We start from the raw sequence: 24,027 nt of genomic DNA, 5'->3' as shown, positions 1-24,027 counted from the left end.
GGCCCCCAAACGCAAGAGTAGTGATGCTGGCTATTCGCGTATGCCAGAGAGAAGCTGTGAAGTGCTTCCTTTAAGTGAAAAGGTGAGTACAGTCCAGTAAGATATTTTGAAAGAGAGAGACCACATTCACATAACTTTTATTACAGTATATTGTTATAATTGTTCTATTTTACTATTAGTTATTGTTAATCTCTTACTGTGCCTAATTTAGAAATTAACTTCATCATAGGTATGTATATATATAGGGAAAAAGATAGTATGTATAGGATTTGATTCTATCTATAGTTCAGGCAGCCACTGAGGGTGTTGGAACATATTACTGGTGGATAAGGGGGGATTACTGAACAAACTATCAACATAAAAGGGGATATATCCTAGCAAAGGAGTATGTCCTCCACCAGGATATACCAGCCCATGGTAGTCTCTGTTGATACAAACACAAATGACTTTGGTTATTTGGTAATCACATCACATAGCTTTTTTTATATCAAACTTGTAACTAATTAATGCTCTTTTTCTAAGGAGATTTTGAGCTGAGAAGTGACATAGCTCACTTATGTTGGAAAAGAACCACCCTGATTATGGTGTTGAGAATTAACTGTAGGAGGGGCAGGATGGAAGCAGGGGATTTGGGTGGTATTATAGGTAAGACCCTGAGGCTAGAGATGATGGTGGCTGGCACCAGAATGCTACTGGCAGGGTAGTGAGAAATAGCTGATGGCAACCCAGAAACTGCCTGACTCCTGAGGTACACGGTTGCCTGAAATTCATAGACCACCAAATTCACCCAGTTCACATTTCAATTTCACCTTAATGGCTGTTTATCACAAGAGCCCATGAGGCCTTCCTCTGACAAGTTGAACAACGTCTGGACAAGAGCAAAACATCTGGTACCCACAAGTTTCCAAGTGGTTCATATAATTTGAATTCACAATTTGCAGTTTTTGAGCTATGTCAATGCAGACCTGTGGAGTGGTGCAGTTGAAAAGCACCATGGCAGGGCTGGGAGACATGGCTTCTTGCCCCAGTCCCTTCTCTGACCTGCCCTACACCCCGCATAGGCCCCTTCTCTGGCTCCAGACTCCTGCTATTAACAGAGTGGCATGGAGGAGGTGATTTTTGAGGATCCTTCACCTCTGACAGGCGGCAGTTCTTAATTTACTGAGGCCCAGGTGCCTTGGTAAGGATTCTGGAAAGAAAGTGGACTGGGCCAACTGTTTTGTTTTCTTTTTTTCTCATTTATTGAAATGGCCTATTTTTAAAATGAGACCAACAGCCCTGAGATGTCAAGTTCAAGAGAGAGTGACTGCTCTCAAACTGTGGCATTTTGGAAGCTTTTACTTGGCATTCTTTCTCAGAGAGCAAGCAGTCAACCCAGTTCTACTTGGAGCCTCATGGCAGTGAACTCCTTGGGATGGAAAAAGCATTTTCCTTGCATGTTTCATCTGGTTCAGGCCCTGGAGGACTCAGAAGGCCTTAGGACATGCCTGTTTAAGCCAGTGGTTTGTCCTTGGATGTGATTGGACACAACCTCTAAAAGCTTTGGTGAGCATCCTCTCCAGTTTCTGCACAGCACCCCACCACCGCACAAAAGGTTACTGTGCATCTCTGGGGGATGCTGACTGCCTACTCCATGCTCGTGTGTGCTCGAGTCCACCCAGGAGAGATGCACGTGGACAGGTGAGTTGAGGCAGCCAGGGGTAAACATTAAAGGAGCTTTCCTTCCTGATCTTTCTTGGGAGCGTTTCTTCCTGTCCATTCAAGAGAGGCAGCTGGTGGTAGAGCTTGGACCAGAAAACATATTTGTAAATAAATGCATTCTGCAAATTGTGGAGGCCAGGTTCCCCAGGGAGCAGAGGCCTGGCTAATAAGACCTGCTTTAGCTTGAACCGAGGTCTATCTCTTAAACACCCCCAGGATGAGTTTGCAGTAGCAGTTTAGCTGATGCTAACTGAATAGTTAGAGCATCAGGAAAGTGTGGTGATTCAGGCTTCTCAACCCCTCCTGTCAATGTTTAGACCTCCCCAGCGTTCACAGGCTACCCTTGCCACCCAGACTCAGAACCCACCTGCAGCTGAATACCACCTATCAGTTAGGCTTTCATTTTTACCATTTAATTAAAAATTGTATTTTATTGAATAAATTTCACATGAGCATTATATAAGTTTAAGGTGTACAGCATGTTACTTCGATACATTTATGTACTATAACAATTGCTGATGTGGCAATATTTATCACATTATGTAATTATAGTGCAGTATTATCGTCAGTAGTCATTATACTGTGCATTAGATCTCTATGGCTTACTGACTGCTTGTTACAAGTTTATATCCTTAAACACCATCACTCTTATCCCCTCCCTACCCCATATCCTGCTAATCACCATTTTACTCTATTTTTTTTTAATAGGCTACAACTTTTTTCAGATTCCACACGTAGGTGAAATCATGTAGTACTGGGCTTCCAGCTAACATTTAATGAGCACTTATGTGTACAACACTTTACCTGCATCACCTCACTTATCCACACCCTATCCATCTACAGGTGAGGATACTAAGATTTGGAGCTACCACTTAAGCTATAACTTAGTTAGGGACGGAGCATATATAGATGGTCTGACTCAAAAGCCTGGTTGAGATACTCAGATCACGCATCAGCTAACCGAAGGCAGCTGCTCCACTGAGCTCCCTCATGGGTTCACATTGCACAGACAGGCTCAGGGACTGCAGAGCAGAATGAAACCACATGAGAGCCAGTGATTATCAAGGGGTCCAAAGAATGTCAGAGTAAGGGAGGATTTAGGGGGTCAAAGCAATGCTGTGTTTCCAAATATGTTTGCCTCGTATAGAGGAAACCTTTTTCTTAGAAGAAAAATTTCCCTCTATCCTAATTTCCCCAATCTTCATCCCTGATTTTTTTGTACTCTGTATTTTGTTATCTCCAGATCCTTTCCCATGTTCTTCAACCAACTGCTATCAGCTGGTCGTAGTCTTTGTTGATGCAAATACCAACAACTCCGGTTATTTGGCAATCATATCATATATAGCTTTTTAATATCAAACTTGTAACTAATTAATACAGCTTAAGCTTATGTTTTTTTCCCATAATGATCGCTATTTAGGTATTTTCCATGTATATCTACGAGAAGTTGACCTTTTGAACCTATTGAGGACATATTTATTCCTTGTCAAGCTGATACTTGCCTATATTTCATTCAGTTATATGACTTCTCTCCTAACTTTTTGTCATCTGTGTATTTTGATGGGCATACTGTCTACATCTACAAAAGATTCTGGGAAAACAACTAGGTTAGAGTGAGGACAGAGTCCTCTTACCGTACATTCCAGAATTTTTATGATGGCCTCAATCACAAATACGCTCTTCTATGATTTTCAATTATTAGTACAATAAATAGTCAATGGGCCTCTAGCATTCCACTAGACATTTTTATCTAAGAGTCACAATGACTTCAATACAGATGTTCAACAACATATTCAGAAAATTCCCATATTTTCCTAATTGGAGACTCATCACAATATACTTTGTTGAACACCTGACTGAAAACAAGATATAACTGGACTGCTGACAACCTAATAAAAAAATCCCCATTAGATTTAATCTGTAAAGTTTCTCCCTCTGGAACCTAGCCATTATTGCTTATTTTCTAAGCTTCCGAAACCACTCATTTAATCATTATTGCTTTGCTAGTGGTTGAAGTAACTAGGCTGTACTGTCTAGATCTACCTCCGCCTTTTTTGAAAATTGGCACATCATTGCTTTATTCACTTATTCAACAAATACTTAATGTCCATTATATGTCAGACACTGTTATTGGTTCTGGCAATACAAGAGTTATCTTTACATACATTCATCTTGTCTTTAAATACCTTTCCTTTTCACTTTTTTTTTAATGATTTCTCAAAAATCACTGACAGGAAATAGTCCCATTCACATATTCTCTCAGACTTGGACAATTTTAATATCACATTCTAATTAGTAGCTTTGATTCCTGTTGCCTCCTAGAATTTTGTTTTTTCTTCCACCTTCTTATTCCCCATTTCAACCTTGCGCCTTTCTCATTTTCTTCTCCATATATATAGCTTCTTTAACTCCTTGCTGGCTTGTGGATTCCCCTCTCAAGCTAAAAATAAACCTGTGAAAAGAGCTAGTTTGGTTGATTTTGCTGGGGATTGCACTTGTTGGAAGTTGGAGGGATGGGGCTGGGATTGAATATTGGAAGTCCTAGGTACTACTTATTATTTATTGATTCTTCAGTGGTTGGTATTGTAGAAAGGGGATGGGATAAAGGGAATGGGGACAGTCTTATGAATGGATTGGGGCAAAGCTGATGAAGCCCATCAATCTCTCTACTAATTCTTAACAAAGTCAGCCATCGCCCTTGGTTCTCTACAATGCAAGATCTTTTTAAAATTTTATTTATTTACTAAATTCATTGGGGCAACATTGGTTAGTAAAATTATATAGGTTTCAAGTGTACAATTCTGTAATACATCATCTATATATCACATTGTGTGTTTACCACCCAGAGTCAGTTCTCCTTCCATCACCATATATTTAACCCCCTTTTTCCTCTTCTATCACCCCCAGTCCCCCCTTACCCTCTGCTCACCACTAAACTTTTGCCTGTGTCTATGAGTTTTTGTTTTTGTGTCTTGTTCATTTGTTGCTTTCAGTTTTATATACCACATATGAATGAAATCATATGGTTCTCAACTTTTTCGTCTGAATTATTTCGCTTAGCGTGATAATCTCAAGACCCATCCATGTTGTCACAAATGGCAGTATTGCATCTTATGGCTGAGTAATATTCTACTGTATATATGTGCCACATCTTCTTTATCCAATCATCTGTTGAAGTCAAAGGCAACCTCTTTGTCACTTAACAGGATAAACACTTTCCTCACTGCAATCGTGTGTGACGAGGAATAATAGTAATTTGCAGTACTTGAATTCAAGCAGTTAACTGTACAGCATTTTATGAAATGCAATTATTCTCTAAGTAGGAGCTCCTGGGCCACTGTGGAAGAGACAGGCTTTGCATACTTGCACATGTTCAGCTGAAATGAAGGATTTTTTTCTGTTTGTTTCATATCCTCAGCACACTAAATGGGTTGGGTTATGGCTGACTCTGGTTTTAGCTTTGGGGGCTTTGTGAAGATTTTGGGATAGATGGCTTGTCTGGGTAGATTTTACCAACGTTTGCAACTTTCTGAAAAGAAAAAACATGATGCTTTCCTAGAAGCCTTTTCTTTTTCTTTTTTTGGTTTTACAGCCAAATCCCTCAACTTTCTCACTGGAATAAAATCCACATCCACGTGTGGGTGCGTGTATATATATGCACTCACACACATGCACATAGACCCAAATACCCCAGAGCTGCTGGGCTTGGGGAACACCATTAATAATGGAACCAAGTCTGGGTGCTTTTTAAAAGTCTATTTCTTGCTTATAAATAAATGGTAATTTGTTTAAAAGCATCATTACACACAGTGTTCAGCCAGATCCCATGCATTCGATTATTTTAAATAAATGGACCATAAATGGAACAAGTTCTTTCTAATTTACAAATGATAGGAAACATTTTTCAAGAAAAAAAAGGAAAAAGTGTAAAATTTGTTTTTAACTACATCTCATTAATGTGGAACTGTTCAATGACCTGTAAAGATGAAAGAATTAGTGAATTGGTGGAATTATCAGAATGAAAAATCTGTATAATTTTGGTTTCAATTTAAAAATCTACTAAACAGTCTAGCGACTTTAGTCTCAGATATTACTTTTTAATATCAGTTCCTACAAATGCAGTAGCATCAGGGTTACAAATGAACTGCATGGAAAGCAACAAATAGAATGTTTAAATTCACAGCACAACAGAGGAGCTAAGCGTGAGGAGGGATGCCTTGGGGAGGAGGGATGTTTTTTTTCCCCCAATAAAACAACTGAAAACATTTAATTAAGTGACCACTCTGCTAAGTGGAGCAAAAATTAATATACATAAATGCATTTATGTCCAGGCAGTGGTGCCTTAATTAAGAAGTTGACTTCAAATGGAGAACCAGGAGCTATTTAACCAACATCGCTAGAATATCTTCTACCTAAAATTATCCCAGCAATCACAAACAGAAGGAGAAGGGACAGCAAGAAGGGAGTGAGAAGGTGGGAAGGCTTTACATACTGGATATGACAAAAAGTGTGGTCATCTCAGTTGATGAGAGTCTGCTTATAGGCAAGGTATGACTTAAGTACCCCTTCTCTATGCCCTTTCTCACCTGCCTGTACAACCTCCTCCACTCGTTATGACTCACCTCCATCAGCAAGGGATATCTCTCTCCTGAGCATTCCCCACTGGTCGCTTTCTGCTGAGAATCAGTTTAAAAATGTATGTGTCTTTTTAAACCTTTTCTGCTGGACTGTAATCCTTTTGAAGTGATACATTATTTCTAAGGTCTCTCCATGACCCCCATCATGCCAATAAATGCGTTTCTAGATAGACCTGTGGACTTTGTGGAGGCAGTTTGTGCCAGGGCCCTAGCCCCTTGCCCAGGCAGAGAAGGCCTGGAGAGGGGATCCTTGAGAGAGTGGTCTCTGGACCATTTGCATGTGTCCCAGGAGGCTGGCGTAGTCTGGGGCCAGGCTTGTTGCAGGCATCAGAACCATGGGAAGCTTGTCACTCTCAGGAAGTCGGGTGGCGTGGTGCCACAGAAGTGGATATGTGTCTGAAGAATTAGGTGCTGCAGCTGTGGAGAAATGCACCTCTGTCTATCCTTCTACCAATTGGAATCAGCCAAAATGGTAATGCCTGTTTGTGGAATATTGGCCAAGTGGCTTTCCCAAACTCTGGGCTCAGGTGACTGTTTGTCCAGTTTGGGGGACAAGAGATATTGTAACCTCAAGTTCCTACTCCTTGCCCTGCTCCCAGGAGCCCTTAGAAATAGACGATGGGCAGGTTGCCTGAGCCCTGCTTGAATTGCACACACTTCCTGGAAAGGATTCTCCTCTTGCTGAAGGGAAAGAAAGCATGCAAGGCCCTTTGCTTTGACAGTGATAGTTGGGAACTCTTTTTTTTTTCATCTTTATTGAGGTATAACGGACAGACACAAATTATATATATTTCAAGTGTACAATTTGATGTTAGAACTCTTTTCACATGTGGCCGCCATAGCACCATATCAGGCAAATAAGAAAATACCAGAGCTTGCACCATGTTGAACACTGGGGAATAAATACAGATAAATCAGACAAGATTTCTGCCCTCAGGAGGCATGTCATCTAATGAAAATTCAGTTTTGATCAGGCAGGTATGAAGAATGAGCAGGAACGTCTGAACCAACATCCCAGGAGCTTTAGTTGGACATGCTTTCCTCCATTCTAGCCTCCTTCATATAAACCTTCCCCCTTCAGAAGTGAGCTTTGCAGCCAGCACAAAGCCACCACTACCAGTACCAGTCATTCAGAATTCGACCCGGTCACTTTTCACAGCTCGCTTTAGGTGAGTTCCTTAGCCTTGCCCTTTGTGGCTCTGGGCTTTGCCTCTAATTGTTCTCCTAATTTCCTTGACTGCACCCTGACCATAGCAGCAGCCCAGAAATCCTCTATTGGACACCTTTCACCTCTTCTTTTCACCTGTGCTGGATATTTTCTGTTGCCTTTCATCTGTCACTCTCCCTCCACTTGACTCCGTTCTCTGGGAGTTGGACTCATCAGAATCGCCTCAATGGCTTCCTTGGCTCTGGAGGAAGGAGTGAGGTTGGGAGAAGAATGGGGTCAGACGGTTTCTTCTCTGCTCCTTCCCTTCTGGATCCCTGTGGGTTGTCTGCTTTCTGCAGCTCTTCTCAGTAGACCCTTTCCATGTAGGTTTTTGATTAATCCCTCCCTTATGGCCTAGAGGTGACAGTGGCTCCCAACTGTTATTAGCCCTAGAGTGCTGCACTGTCTCCTTCCCTTAAACCCTGCTCAGACCCTTATAAAGAGTTCGTTTATTAAACTCTCCTTAAATTACCAGTTCAATTGTGCTAGCTCTTTGCTTCCAGGTCCCTGGCTGATGCCACTCTTTCTAGTTCATGCCCTTTGGTAGTTTTTTTTCTCTAGCCTTACAAACCATGACTGTGCTTTAGCGAGACATTGCCTGGACCCTAGGTCCCATGGAATAGCCAAATGGGCCTGTGATTCACTTGGTCTTATTCATTTTGAAGATGACTATTCAAGGGATGCTGCTAAACGTCCTACAATGCACAGGATAGTTCCCTACAATAAAAAGTTATCTGGCCCAAAATGTCAATAGAACAGAGGTTGAGAAACCCTAATCTAGTGTATTATTTCTGCTTGAGGGGTAAGAAAAAAAAACAACAACCCATAAACATATCTTCTGGGGATGATCTATAAAGTTCAAAAACTCAGAGTATTCTGGGTGACCATTTTTCTGAGAGAGACAAAAATCATTGTAGCTGGAGCAGAATCCAGGAAAGTGTCACTGAGTGTTTGATATGAGACGTAACGGCCCTGGGCACTGGATGTCAGTGCTATTCAGAGTCACATTGGCATAGGGAGCAAAGCTTAGCGTTCAGGCTGCAAACTGCTCGCTTGCCCCTCCCGCTCTCCTTGGCCCCTGTGCCCCATCTCCCTCAAGTTTTCCTATGAGGTTGGAACCTAAGTCCATCTGACTGTGAAGCCCACACGCCTTCCACTAACATAGCATATCTGCTCATAAGGCAAAGAGGAGAGGAATCTGAGGAGAGCATGAAGACGTTGGGTTTTTGTTAACCAGGAAACAGAAGTTCCAGAAAAAAGCAAAGAAGGTTGACTGAGTGGGACATCTGAAGATCTATAAAGAAAAAAGGAAACAGGCCCCTTGGGCTGACCATGGCAGAAGGCTCAGTGATGAAAGGGGCTGGGCAGGAAGAGCGTGAGCTAGGCCCACAGGGATGCAACTCGTGGATGAAACTGATTTGCCTTAGCATCCCAATTTTGCAAAAGTTGTCTTCATAGCTCAGAAACTCTGCCCTTTCATTAATGAAGATGTTGCATTTTGAGAACGTCCTCAATGGATCCCTAGCTTCTTCCTGGCCCTGGAGAGAGAAGTGTCAGTAATCATACCCAGGTGATGAAGGAAGAGGCGAGATCAAGTGCTGGGGATAAGTTGGCCTGGAGGTTGGCATGGAGGATGGGTGCAGTGGAGATGCCCACAGATGCCTGGCTTTCTCCAAGCACACAAGGGCTTCCAGCATCCTTTGAAATCAGTCAGTGGTCTGCCTGTAATAATTGATGTGCTCGGTCTCCTAATCATGGACCAGAGTCCAATGCCAATTGTTTCTTTTACTTTTTAATGGATTCGAACTCCATACCCGAGCTTAGAAAAATCAAAGCACTTCTGGAAGATATTTATTAGCGGCCAAATTATAAAAACACATAGCAAACCTTTAGTTTGCATTACAAGTGTTAATATATGCACAGCCCCGTGAATAGCTCATCTTTCTGCCTCTCTTGTATCTTAAATTTTTCATTACAAATTTCCAGGGCTTCAAAGTAGACTCTCACAGCCAGTGCCTTTTTTCTCCCTTGCATGACAAAGAGCTGTCAAAAACGGTTCCTGGGCTGGCTAGTTTCTTCCCCTTTTTTCTCTCATCTAAATGTCAAACAACTTAGCTTAAATAAAGCCCAGCATTCTTCGTCTGCTGCTTCTCAAAAGAAAAACACCACCACAGAAGGCATCTACAAAGGCCCTAATTAATGTTTCTCATTGATTTGGTTTTAGTGTGATGTATTTTATGAAAAAAATATGAATCCAGAAGGCACTCTCATTAAAATCATTAGCGGCTCAACATTGGCTGCAAACAGCCTGGTGCGTGGTAGGGCTTACGGACCCAGACTCACACAAACACAGACGCACAACTCACACGTGCACTTGTACTTGCACTGAACATGCCTTCCAGGTTATGCCCACCACACCTGGTTGTGTACACATGCAAAATTATGTGTGAGATATGCATAAACAGTTGCACACACATGCATACATTAATCACTGACGCACATGTATATATGCAGGTACCTGACTATTCATGGGATGTACATGCAAGCATACCAACATGCACATCTAATTGCCCTTTGCATGCCCAGAATCCAGAAGGCAATATCTGCTCACACACATACATGCACACACTGACTAGGCACCAATGGATATTCGTGTATTAGAAGGAGAAAGAAAGAGAACTGTCTTTTAATGTTCATGGGAGAGCTCAAGAACTACTGGTGCCAGTGATTTTCCACAGTGTATATTGTCTCTCAGTAAGATGTCTTTTTTCAGTTGGCCTCCTAACACCATGGGCCAAAGCTATCAGGACATATCAGGGACAGGCATCTGTCACCTCTTCTGCTGAGACAAGTTTTCTTTCAATGGATTGGGGTGTTTTCTGGAGCTCTCCCTTCTAACTCATCTCAAGACTCAGGATGAGGAAGAAGAAGGGAAAAAAGGAGGGATTCCTGATCTCGATTAGGAAACTACAGAAGCTGAGGTGTAGACTCTTCAGATGACAGCTAGTATCAGTGATGGCTTTTGGTAAAATTCTACATTTTGTTTCCTTTCTAGAAGTCAATTACTAGCTAAATAAACCCCATCTCCATCTCACATCTTATTTTTAAAGTGCCCTATGTTGTTTTTCAGGAGTGACAATTTTGAAGGGGCCTCCATGACTTATAGAAGGCTCTGGTGAACTTCCGTTCTCCACCTCACCCCTAGGACATGTGTATTCTCAGCTTTCATCATGTTGTGTGTGGATCTACCCTTTTCTCCTGACAGCCTGTGGGGGGTCTGAGATTCACCCAAGTATTCTTCCTTCTAGCCCAGCATAGCTGGCTGGAGTTCATCGTTAAAATTTCACTATAGCTATTGCTATTATTAAATAGCAGATTTGCTCTCCAGTTAAGATGCTTTGTGTTGTTTCACAGACATATATTTCTTTCAAGGACTTTGCAGAGAGGAACTTACTGAGCCAAGGCACAGTTTATATATTTTCAGAGCCCATGTGTCAAAACATTATCTCACCCTAAATGATACATAAAGCTTGGATTAGATGGTGATAAGTTGGACTGCAAATTTTCTAAAATGGGACTCCATATTTTATCCTTTGCTAGGTTCCCTCAACCCCCAGGCTCATAGGTAGCACAGGCTTATTTTTAAGGACCCCTTCCCCTCCTCCCCCAGGGGGTTGGTGGGACCAAAATTGTACCGCTCTGTACCTTGCATACCCACCCACATCTTCCCATAGAGGAGAAATTGCTCACCCAAAGTGTAGAAAACCTTACCTTTGAGGGCCATGTTATCCCAAGGGAAGAGCCTCTGTGTTAAAGGTCAAAGCTCATACAAATGCCCTCTTAACCTCTCCTCTTCTCTTGAGCTTCCTGCCTCTTTCTTACCCACGTAGCACAATCAGTACACTAGCGTATACTTGTATGTCACGTCTCGCTTTCACTCCCTATAGGCGTGAATGACTGTGGGGTCCCCAAGTTGTAGATTTGGAAGGAAGGAGAAAGACTATGCTTAGCCTTAGTCCTAAGGCCTATTCTACAATCTGTTTTTACCAATTTTGGGGGCTTAGGGTGCTTGCTGGCAGTTAACAATATAATTGATACTTTGCATCTTATTTGAATAGTGAGTGTGTATATATATCATTGTTCAGAAAACTGGAAGGGAGTAGGAATGAGGACACCTTTAATCCATAGCATCTATGAGCAAAAACAATATTCAATAGCAACCCATTGAGATAAAATAAGTAATGGCTACTCTAAGCATTAGAGATGGAGTGGGGGCAGGTGGAGTTATGCACCAAAGCGTCTTCAAGTAATTAAAGGACAGTTTTCATGTTTTGCCATTTGTCAGAACAAAGTAAATATTAGAATCTTAATACTTGTGCCCTCTTGACTAAATATCCTTCTGTGGCTATTGCTCAAATATTGAAAATACTTGTGTAAGTTCTAGTGCAAAACTGCCATCAGAATGATTTATAAAGAGACATAACCTGCTGCTCTCTGAATTCATGCATCCACCATCACAGTTCATATCAATTTTGCTCTGGTCCCCATTAGCAATATTGTCAAAAAAAATCACAGAAAAATAATGACCCTGCAAGCCAAGAAATTTAGATCCGGATATGAGCCGTAAATCTGTATTAATTTAATAGTTAAAGTGCGTTAATGCTTTGTAATATTTTTTCTTTATAGAGAACACAATAGTGAGGTCATCTGTAATAAAGATGTTAATCCTGAGCCACCTGCTAGTTTGTTTTGCCTCTTGGGGCAAGACGACATTAATGGATGAAATATGGCCGCAAGCTCCTTAAAATGGTGGTTTATGGCAACCTCTATGCAGGGCTATAAAACACTCACTCCGAGTGATAAAGAATCTCAAGAAGGGATACACACTCTCCATCATGCCTGATCTGACATTAGCTTTGCTTAACTTATCACCCATCCACAGACAGCCACCGGGCTGGACAGCAAAGTGAGACCAGGAGCAGCCCCAGGGCTTACAGAGAAGTAGAGTTAATTGTCTGGCCTTTTGAACAAGCGTTTTCAGGGCTCAGATCCTGGGGAAGGAGGTGTCCATTCTAGAATGCATTGCTATTTTTCTTTCTGGCTCTTTGATTCAGGAAGATGATCCGTTGTTCTATCATTGGATCTCTGGGCAGGTTTTGTATCATGCACAAGAAAAAAGAAAAATCAAGTTATACTCACCCACCAATCTCTGGAAGTATTTCCCTTTTCATATTGTAGAGAACATACTTTATTTACATTGCAGTGGTTTCTTTCCAGAATAAACAAGTAAGCCCCATGTAATACTGAAATTTCTTTCTTTAGGTTTGAAACAGGTCACTTTCACTGACATACCCAAAGATCTATTTAGATTGTGCCAGTCTCCAGGTGGGAAACCATTACTATCTCCTCAGGACTTGCAGAATTAGGATAAACACTTCACCATGGCATTTGAGGCTCTTTGGACCATAGCTGAGCATAGTGAAGATGCAAGGCACTTGCAGTTTGTGAGAGCAGGCGACCAAGGGAATGGCTCCCATATCTGCCCTAGACATACTTGTGGAATCTGTCCTCGGTATCTTCTCTAAGAGAACAGACTCCAGCTGGTCCAGGAGAGGGAGAGGCAAAGCTACCTAGAAGGTTAGTGTCAATGAACCCTTAGAGGATTTGTTACACAGACTTGCTCATTAGTAATAGTGGAACAAGTAATAGCAGGAAAAGAAATACATACCTTAGGTAAAAGAATGACATATACATATGAAGTACCAGAAGGAAGGACAAGTGATTCACATGCAAGTGAGAGGCAGGCACAGGAAGAGAGGGGAGAGGTTCTGCCCTCTCCTCAAAGTTCCTAATGCCGAGATAAGAGCCCCAGCTACCTGATGTCTTGACAGGATGCTTCTCCATGTTAGTGATCTAGTAGGGTGAGAATATACTAGGATTCTTCAGAGGGAGCCGATGGCTCGAGGCCCACATGTGATACAAGGCACAAGCACTATCTCTAATGGTGTTTCCTTTCTGGATGGGAACCAAGATTTTATACCTGTCCAGTGATTGTAGGGAAAGGAAGATGTAGCTCACAGCTCCTATAGGCACCTCTGGAACACTCAGGCTGGACCAGGGTAGAAGCAGGCTGTGCATCTTTGGTCATATTCCTTCTGAGTGTCTGAGAGATTGAATCTTGGCCACAGAACCAATTCACTGGATGTGTACAGGTGAGATACTATAGGTGGTAGAGGTTCTCCTTGTCTTAGTTCTCTTTGCCTTGGATTTTAAAGTCCTTGTCATCAGCTTTGTTGGTAAATAGTCCTAAAAGAGTGTAAACACAGACCAGCGTGGAACACAGTTCCCCTTTCCACCTTTATTTATTTTAGCTATCATTTATTGTTCATCTACTTGCTAAGCCAATCAGAAATGTTTTCTCATTAACCCTGAAAATAATACTTCAAGTGGGTTGCTATTGTTATTCTTTTTTTTTTTTTATCAAGGAGGTAGTTGAAGCCAAGGACATGAATGAACTCATCTAAGATCACAGTTGGGATTTGGTCTCAAATCAGCCTGATTCCAATCACTATGGTCAAAACCACTGGCCACACCACCTCCTCTAGGGCCCTATTGCTTTGGTTATATAGTATATGAGCAATACATTAGTTGAATAAAATAGTGTCGGTGATGATTTATAGTCAGCACTGCCAGAATTGACAGGTTGACACATCAGGTGGGCTTCCAGTCTCTTCTGTATTCCTCCTCCCAGGTCTGAATCCCTTATGTTTCAGCTTTGAGGACTTGAAGGATCTCAGGGATGTTTCTCTTTCTGACTCTTTCCATCCTTGCTCTATGAGGATCACAACTTCTGGTATCATTTGATTATATATTTACTCCAAAATCTCAGTTCCAGCTGAGGAAGACACTTTATTGTGATGTGATGGTTTCGTATAATTTTGTCGAAGATCAGAGAGACATGTGGATCCTAAGACATCCAGTATCCACTTTATTAGCTCAGCCCTCCCAATAGCCACCAAGGGAGATTGATTTCTGGAGTCCCTGGGCTGCTGAGTTGGGGGAAAGACCTATGGCAGTGAACACTTACTGAACACTACTGTGTCAGACACTATGTGAAGCTTTTAGTTATTAACTTGATCCTCATCTTAAGCCTATGAAGTGGGCAAGTTGCCATTATTTTATGATAAGAAAACTGAGGTTCAGAGAGATTTAATCACCCGTCAAAGGTCACCTATAACAAATGAGCAGTAGAGTTAATTTGAACCTAGATTTGACCCTAAAGCACATGTTTTTCACTATACCATGTAAGGAAATTTGGATTGAGCAAGAAAGATTATTGCATGTATCCAGAGGAAAATTATACATGCTCTTAAAGTTGATCTGATTTTAGCCTTTCATTGTTCTTCAGCTATTTTACAATGCAAGTTATAGATAAGTGATAGATATGCAAAATAATTTTTGTCTATACAGATGCAAATAACTCCTGTCCAGTGTAGGTTTAATTTACCTTTCCCCTTGTATCCCTTCAAAAAAAAAATCCTGAAAAACAAAATAATTAATTTAACATTAATTTGTAAATTCATTTCAACATTCCTTTACTGTGTATAAATCTATGGTAGTCTGAGATTCAAGATGGTGGAGTAGATAAATGCTATGCTTGCCTCAGCTCATCAACACATCAAAATTACAACTAAATTATAGAACAGTCAACCTGGAGAATCATCTGAATTCTAGCTGAACAGAAGTTTTATAACTAAGGTTATAAAGAAGAAGCCATGTTGAGACTGACAGGAAAGGCAGAGGTATGAAACAGGCCAGCCCCAATCCTCCATGTGGAGGTTGAAAGTTGGGAGGGATATCTTGGCCACAGGGGAGCGAGGGACTCGAGTCCCACATTAGGCTCCCCACCCCAGGACTGGTGCTGGGAAGAGGAACCCCCATACCTGGCTCTTAAAAAACAGTGGGATTCTGACCAACCCAGTGGGATGGAAGGCTGTGGGTAACCCAGACATCCTTTTAGGGAGTCCAACACAGGCACTCACTCTTGGGCTCTGGTGGAGAGGTGGTGACTCTGGGGGCATTAGAATCATCCGTGGGGAAAGACTGAGGTGTGTGGCTTCAGAGTAAGGGCTTTAGGACAGTTGCCACTTTCCCTGTGTTGGGTCTTTCTCCCCTGCAGTTGGCAGATGGGTGCTATCTATTCTGTATTGACCCCTCCCACTATGCCATGACCAAACCTGAATCTGAATTTGTCTGGAGAGCTCTGCTTGCTCCACTCTGGTTACTCACTGAGATCTCACCACACCCAACTCTGTACTGAAGGAGGCTTTATAAGCAGCTGAACCTTATAGGAGCCAGCAGTTGGCAGCAGGCCTTGGAGTGTCCTGGCTTTTTGCAGAGCTACCCCAGCCGGCACTGGTGGCAGCCGTCCTTGGTTTGTAGCGTGGCCTCTCCCATGCACCTCCAGGTGCAGTGCAGACAGTGACCAACCATGGGTTGCTTTGTGGCTTTTACCAGGTAGTCCCCAGCTGGTCACAGGCAGTGGTTGACATGGGCCTGCACTAGAGCCCCCACTCCAAGAGGCCCCAGAATCAACATACTTGAATGTTGGCATCAGACCACAGTAGAGCACCACACAAGTAGCCTCACAGGTGGCACATGCAGAGGGTGGTCTGAACAGGCACCAGAGCCCACTGGGGTGAATCTAACTCTGTGGGGGTAAACCTTCTGAACAGTAGCCCATAAGCTGTAGATGTGGCCAAACCCCAGTCAGTCAGCCTGAGGGTCAATCCCACTCACTGACATGCCAACAGTTATCAAGGCTCAACTATAACAGGCGGGCACACACAGTCCACACAAGGGACACTCCTGGAACACCCAGCACAGGTGAACAGAGGGACTGTGCCCCTGGGCCTCACAGAATTCCTACTATATAAGGCCACCCAGTAAGACCGGGAGTAATAGCAGATCTACCTAATCATTAGAAACAAACACAGAAAGGCAGCAAAAATGAGGAAACAAAGAAATACGTCTCCAATGAAAAAATGAGAAAAATTCAGAAAAAGAACTAAACAAAGTAGAGGCAAGCAATCTACTAGAGACTGAGTTCAAAACATTGATTATAAGGATGCTCAAGGAACTCAGTGAAAAGTTCAACAAAGAGATAGCAAGCATAAAAAAGAACCAGTCAGAAGTGAAGAATACAATAACTGAAATTAAGAACGTACTAAAAGGAATCACCAGCAGACTAAGCGAAGCAGAGGACACATCAGTGATTTAGAAGACAAGGAGTTAGGAAATACCCAATCAGAACAGCAAAAAGAAAAAAGAATCCAAAAGTATGAGGACAGTTTAAGAGACCTCTGGGACAACGTCAAGCATAATAACATTTGCATCATAGAGGTACCAGAAGAAGAGAGAAAGAACAGGAACTGAGAATGTATTTGAAAAAATAATGACAGGAAACTTTCCTAACCTGGTGAAGGAAATAAATATACAAGCCCAGGAAGTTCAGAGAGTCCCAAACAAGATGAACCAAAAACAGGTCCACACCAAAACATATCATCATTAAAGTAGCAAAGGTTAAAGACAAAAAGAGAATCCTAAAAGCAGCAAAAGAAAAGCAGTTAGTTACCTACAAGGAAACCCCCATAAGACTGTCAGCTGATTTCTCAACAGAAGCTTTGCAGGCCAGAAGGGATTGGCATGAAATATTCAAAGTGATGAAAAGCAAGGACACAACAACTAAGACTACTCAGCAAAGCTATCATTTAGAATCAAAGAACAGATAAGAAAAAGCTATAATAGTTCACCAACACCAAACTAGAATTACAAGGACTCTTAGAGGGATTACTTTAAGATGAAAAAAAAAAAACAAGATAAAAGTATGAATAACAAAATGGCAATAACTACATGTCTATCAACAATTACTTTCAATGTAAATGGATTAAATGCTCTGATCAGAAACATAGCATGGCTGGATGGATAAGAAAACAAAACCCTTATATAAGCTGCCTACAAAAGACTCACTTCAGCCTGAAAGACACACACAGACTGAAACGAAAGTAAAGGGATGAAAAAAGTTATTTCATGAAAATGGAAACAAACAAAAACAAGCTGGAGAACAATACTTGTACCAGACAAAATAGACTTTAAAACAAAGGCTATAACAAGAGAAAAAGAAGGACCCAGTAATCCCACTTCTGGGTATTTATCCAAAGAAACCCAAATTCTAATTTGAGGGGACATGTGCATCCATATGTTCATTGCAGCATTGTTTATAATGGCCAAGATGTAGAGGCACCCTGGGTCTCTGTTGATGGAAAAATGGATAAAGAGGAGGTGGCAGATATAGTATACAATGGAATATTGCTTTGCCAGGGAAAGGAGTGTGTTCTTGCCATCTGGTGTGGCATGGATGGACCTGGAGGGTATTGGGCTGAGTGGAGTATGCCAGACAGAGAAAGATAGATGCAATGAGATTTTGCTTATATGTGAAATCTAAAGAACAAAATAAACAAACAAAACAGAAACTCATAGATACAGATAACAGTTTGATGGTTGACAAATGGGAGGGGAGTTGAGGGGTGAATGAAAAAGGGGAAGGGATTAAGAAGTACAAATTGGTTGTTACAAAGTAATCATGGGGATGTAGGGTACAGCAAAAGGAATATAGTCAATAATATTGTCATAGCGTGGTACAGCATCAGATGGTTGCTGGATTTATGGTGATCACTTCTTTAGGTATATAAATGTTGAACAACTATGGTGTACACCTGAATGTTAGCTATATTTTTTAATAAAACTTTAAAATATAGTTTATACTTTGACCTGACAGAAAAAATATGGACATGATCTGGAATGAAGTCACCAAATATTTTATCCCCTTGGGCATTTAATAGAATATGAGTAAATGGTTTTCCACATTAAAAAAAAAGAAAACAGAAAAAAAAAATCTATGATTGTCTGATTTCTCTGTTGAACAGTTTGTAGCATCTTTTGCAATTCTTTCACACATGTTCATTTTATGTATTATATATATTTATATATGAAAGTCATGATTTTGCCTTTTTTTTTAGAAAATTATTTTTTAGCAGCCATGTGGTCAACAAGCCAGGTTCTGGATTAGGATGACTACCAACCAGCCCAGCCTCTGCCCACTTGGATTTTGTACATTTACAGCAGTCAAGGGGAATTAAGTGACAAGAAGGTCCATCATCTCTATCACCCAAGCCAGGCTAGAGAGCCTAGTTATTGATTAAAGAAATCACACACCACTGCTATTTATAAATTCAGGGCTCCAAAGAGAATGTTTGTTTTCCCTTCTTTTAATTATTGAACATGAGATGCCAATGTTGTTTTGCCAACAGCAGCACAACAGATCTCTAATGAAACTCAGCTACTAATAATTAAACCATCAGGCAGAAGTAACCAGTGCAGGGAGATATCAATTAACATTGTTCGATAATCACTCTTTTGTTTGTTTTAAGGAAGACTGTTCTTGACATCATTTCTTCAAATTTATCACATAGAATGCCTACCTCTGATGAAACTGGCATCAGGCCTGAGCTTTGAAGTCAGATATTCTCCAGTTCAAGCTGTTCTTCCATTAACTACAGGACAACTCAACTCACTCTTCTGTGACTGAATCCTTTAATATGAAAAGAGGAAGTGATAATATTTATTTGGAACAGTTATTGTGATGCGAAAATACTGATGGTGTAAGTTTAAGAGCCTAACGTGTGCTTGGCGAGCACATAGCAGAGTTTCAACACATTTTAGTTTTATTATCTTTCTTCTTTCCCCCTTCCCTCCTTCTCTCTCTCTCTTTCTGCTTTCCTCCCTTCCTCCTTTCACCTGCTAGTCTGTTTTCATAAGCCTGATAGTCTCATTAAAGATCCCTACAACATCTCAAACTGTGTACCCATGCCCTCAGCTTTGAAATTACTCCTGCCAAAGTTGTGGGTCTACACTCTTTCATGTACCACAGGACCCTGATCATGAATAATTGGTCCAGTGGGAATCAGTTCAGGAACTGGGCCAAGGCAATCAGAAGCTCTATTGTGAGACTTTCTACTAAGAAAAAGAGACTAATTATATGGTGGTGGGATCTAAAGTGAAAAAGGTGACTTAGGGTCAGGGGGAGAGCTGGTGCCAAGGCAAACCAAAGACATTGTTATCTGTCATTGTGTTGGGAGAATAAGGATCGTGATACCAGAGGAAACCATGATGCAGTGAGAAGCAGACCCAAGATGATGAGGAGAAACCATGTAGAGATAGAAAGAGATAAACATCTGCCAAATAAATTTCTGGCCTCCATTAAGCCTCGTTGTATTTCCTTTAAACATCCTTTTGCTAAAGCCACCAAAAAAGTCCCTGATTGAGCAAACTAGTCACTCTGGGAAGGGGGAAGGAGAGAGAGAAGGATAATGGGAAGGGGACATTTTATTCAAGGATATGACGATTGCAAAATGACAGGAGGAACTGTCATACTTTTAAGAGTGGTCCAGTGAACATGAAAATGGGAGTAGCATGACAGGCCCTAGCCTTGGAGTGCCCAAGGCTAGCATCTACAGCTGCTTTACGTATTTACAAAGAACAAGGGTAGCTGCCATTGGGAGGTAGGTGGGGAGCCAGTGTCTCTTCATTAGGGGCTAGAAGGCTCAGATGGCACCTTCCTTGGGGAAGTTGGAGAAGGGCTCTTCCTAGTTTCAAGGTTTTAGTTATTTATAAACTGATTTCCCCATCCCCCGCACAGGGATCTGTTAATGGCTAACTGGTGGGAGGCGAGAGGGAACAAATGATCTCTGAGAGAGAGAGGCATCAGGGAGGGAAAGTAGACCCTGATGGGATGGAGGGATGTCAAAGTGTGCCTAGTTCACAATTTAAGGCAGAGTACTTTCCTGACCTGCCACTTGAATATTTTTAACTCTGTTTAATTTAACAAACTCTCACTGAATGTCTAAAATATGAAAGGCATGATGCTAGGTGCAGCAGGAAACACAGGGATAATTCTCAGTTCATGAATAATGCAAGTCAGAATATCATGAGAATATCATGAAAAGTGATTCAGAACTGGAATAAAGGGGAAGTTACACCAGGCAGGGGGGCTTCATGGAGAAAGTGGATTATAGATGACCCTTGAAAGATAGATGGTGGCCTGACAGGTGCCAATGGAAGGGCCCAGAAAAGTATTCTAGCAGGAGGAAACACCACGTGGAAAAGTATTAATCCAGAAAACATGAGAACGTTTGGAATGCAGGAGTGGAGTTGGACCATAAGACAGGCCTGTTCTGAATTATCAAGGCCAGTGAGAAGAATGTGTTCTCAATTTGGCAGGAAAAGGGAAGCTTTCTCTGAGCTGGGAGCAATGCAATTTAGAGGTGAGATTTAGAAAACTGAATTGAGCAGCTTTGTATAGGATGGGTTGAGAAAGAAAGAGACTTAATGCAAGGGAGCCAAACAGAGGTCAGGTTAGTGGACAGGAGCAAGTGGTTCCAAAATGGCTCCAGAAGCCCGTGTGGAGGCAATGGGGAGATGAGAGGGTGAAGTTCAAGGTCCATCCCTGCTCCAGCCAAAACCCTCAGAGCAGCTGAGGTGCTATTCATTTCATGTAATGGGGGTCAGAGTAAGGTTGTATTTGCACAGTGGTTTGAACTGCCAACTACAACAACAATAGAAACAAAGCAAAAACAAGTACACCTTAAGAATTCCAGTGTAGGAGAAAGGAGATTGGCTTGCTTGGGGGGCCATCTGTTCTGGTGTCTAAATCCTTGCTTGCTCCTAAATCTTTGCTAGACTTACCAGTGACATCGCAGTTGCCAAGCTCCTTAATTTTTCTTGGCCTTATTTTTCTCATTCTTAAAAATTTGAATGCTAAAATCTGCATGATATTGTTATAAGGACTTAATGAAAGGATATGTGGACAAATTACCACAGAGCCTGGCATAAGATAGATACTAAGCAAATGTTCATTTCCTATGCCCCGTTTTTTAGGGAGGTAGGCTGGGCAATTATAATCTTTGATGGATGTCATGGAAACCTAAATACTTAAATGAATATGAGTACAAATATTATGTTGTGGATATGCCATATACCAGACTCTGTATCAATCAGATACAATGGCCTAATCAGAAAAAAAAAATCAAGTGTTTATGCTAGGTGGGTTTTAATGTGGGAAATTTTGGAGGAGATGAGTAGCCAGAGGATAGTGTAGTAACGAGAGATTAGCAAAATCAGGAAGGTACCTCTGCTCTGGGTCAGGGGGAGCAGAGAGAGGGGGCAGCGTGCTGGGTGACCCAGTGGAATCTGGAATCAAGACAGGCCTGTCCAGAGTCAGCTGGAGCCGAAGAAGAAATGCAGCTGCTGCTGGAGAAGCCCCCTGAGGCAGAGGAACACCCTACCCCTCTTTCCTCCTGCCCTCTAATGCCTCCTATTGGCTGAATCCATCTAAATGGAAGCTAGATGATAAGGGAGCCTGGAATGATAGTTTGCAGGAGTCACCAGCTATGTGCTACAAGTCCAGAGCCCCCCAAAGGGCAAGGGATAGATCCAAGGGTACACAGGCCCAGGACACTTTAACACGGTGTTGACAGTGGGAAAGAATACAGTGGTCTGTGTAAGCCACCAGCTCTTGGGTTAGAGCAAGAAGAAACTGAAGCCCAAGTTATAATAGTCTGCTGTCTTTAGAGAGCCCTGCAGATTCCTTAGCAGTGACTGGGCAAATGCTGGTAATGAACTATGAAGCTCTATACTTGCCCTCTTCAGGCCTGGGCTTATCCCGGTTACAAATGTAACTTCATGCAAGGGTGAAATTGCAGAGAACTGTCTTGGGGCAGTGTGAGGCCTCTCTTGGCTTCGGAGCTGGATTTTGTGGGAAACGGCATTGGTGGGGCAGGGTTTCCATGGACTGATTCACTAGCAGCCCTCTCTGGACCCAGAAGACTCTGTCCCAATTGGGGAATTCTCTAGATACATTCTCCATCTTCTCCTTGGTCTTTGCTATCAGATCCTATGGGAATATGTTAGGGGAGCTATACAGAGACAGAGCCTCAGAGTTGACGGTGTCCCTAGAGAGCATGGAGTCCAACCCCAGTTCAGGCAGAGCACAATCCAGCATCCAAAGTTGGTGCTGCCTCAGTTTCCCTCATCAGTTGATTCCCGTAGGTCCTAGTCTGGGGAAGAAGCAGGACCCCAGTGAAAACTCCTGGCTGGCTGAAGCAATGTGGATTTGTGTCTTGCCTCAGCCTCACTCTCACTGTGCAACCTCCAGCCAAGGGTTGGTCTCTCTGGGCCCCCATGTTCCCATTATGAGGGAGTTGGTTTTCCAACTCTGTGTCAACCCAGTGCAGAAATAGTAGGAAGATCTTGGTCAATAAAAGTGGTATCAATAGCTATGATTGATTGAGCACTTATGTACTAAGAGTTCCATGCATTATCTCATGTAGTCTTGATCCGGGAGACTCTCCTAATTTGTGTAATCTTGTTTGCAGACTACCTGTTGTAGATAGTACTTCTATTGTTGGCCTCTCTTAGCTTCTGGATCCGTTAAAGCACCCCAGGATTTCAGGACCAGTTGCTTTCTCATTCTCAGTCCCATGCTTGTTTTATTCAATCATTATGAAGTCAACACACGGGGATGCAGACAAAATACTATCAGGTGTTCAGCTTTCGTCTCCCAAGTCAAACAGCCACAATATATACCCTCCCTACTATGTGATGCTGTGTAAATAGTTCCTTCTTCAGTCTTTACAAAAAGGAATTAAGCCTGGCAGAGAGTATTTTAAAGTATTTGCCTGCTATTAACTTTCCTTATGTAGCTTATCAATGAAAAAAATGATATAAATAAGACACAAGGTATCTAAAGTTTGGCAAGAACAAGCATATCAATTTTAGAGTTTCTGAGTTTTGGTACATACTCAAAGGTATGTGCTATCTTTTCTGTCTGCCAGGTCAAGTTCAGCACCTCATGAGAGCCCTACGTAAGTACCATAATTACCCCATTATTAGAAATGAAGCAACTGAGGCTGAGTAAGTTCATTAACTTGATGAAAGTCATCTAACCCTTTCTGTCATGGTAGATGAATTCTCTCTGTGTGTTGGAAGCTCTGTATGCGCAAACAGCTCTCAGGGAACTTCACATACAGGTTTGCACACTCCCCTCCCCTTTCCCTACCCAACCACGGCCACATTACCAGCTCAGAGGCAAAACTGGGCCTTTGGTGGAGATTGCATGGGCAGTCACATTTGACTCCAGCTTAATGATTAAACATTTATGGCATGTGGGCTCGAGGGGTAACACTGGAGGTTGGGTGACCAATGAAGCTATTGATGAAATTGAAGTAAAAGATGATGAGGTCTGATTCTGATCAGAGATGAATTGAGAAAAGAGGGACAAATACATGACATTAAGCTAGAACCATCAATGGTGCTTGGCTAATGACTAGATGTGGCTGTGACTGGGGTGAAGTGACGTCATGGATG

This window comes from Hipposideros armiger, unplaced genomic scaffold, assembly GCF_001890085.2.
Source record: "Hipposideros armiger isolate ML-2016 unplaced genomic scaffold, ASM189008v1 scaffold_181, whole genome shotgun sequence".
In the NCBI taxonomy this organism is placed as follows: Eukaryota; Metazoa; Chordata; class Mammalia; order Chiroptera; family Hipposideridae; genus Hipposideros; species Hipposideros armiger.
This window is presented reverse-complemented; position numbering follows the sequence as displayed.